Source organism: Etheostoma spectabile, chromosome 8 (assembly GCF_008692095.1).
Source record: "Etheostoma spectabile isolate EspeVRDwgs_2016 chromosome 8, UIUC_Espe_1.0, whole genome shotgun sequence".
NCBI classification, from domain to species: Eukaryota; Metazoa; Chordata; class Actinopteri; order Perciformes; family Percidae; genus Etheostoma; species Etheostoma spectabile.
The window spans coordinates 29604734-29605303 of record NC_045740.1 but is presented as its reverse complement, the minus strand read 5'-3'; positions in this window follow the sequence as shown (position 1 = coordinate 29605303).

Genomic DNA, 570 nt, shown 5'->3' with positions numbered 1-570 from the left:
GATTCTTCATTGAAGCTAGACAAAGCTATCTCTTTGATTCCACTCAGGTTTGTGGACATATTCGTGCGACCTTTTACGCCACGAGCAGACGTGAGGCTGTGCAGTCGGCCGGGCCGACCTGTCCACCTGCAGGGAAGTGCAAAACCTGCAGGCTCACAGAGAGGCCCGATAATGGTCTCGTTGTGAGGCAGGGAGAAGGCCAAAGCAACAGTAAACGGGGAAAAAAATACCTACCCTCACACACCAGGATCACCTTTTAGCCCTTCAATCAAAGACAAAGCGTCTCTTTGTCTGTCCTCTTACAAACCTCTTTACACTCAAACAAACCTTCATATGCAATTGTTTCCAAGTCTGAAAAAAAAAACATGGTTAAGCTAGCCTTCTAGCATGTAGTATGTTACATTTTGTCTCACTTTGATGCATTTGTCAAATCATAATTTGCATTTGCTCAACAGTAAGTGCATTTCTTAAAACAATGTGACTGACCTGCAAAAGTGTGTATCTTGCTGGAAATATTTTGTTTAATCAGAATCAGAATCAGAAATACTTTATTGATCCCCGAAGGGAAAC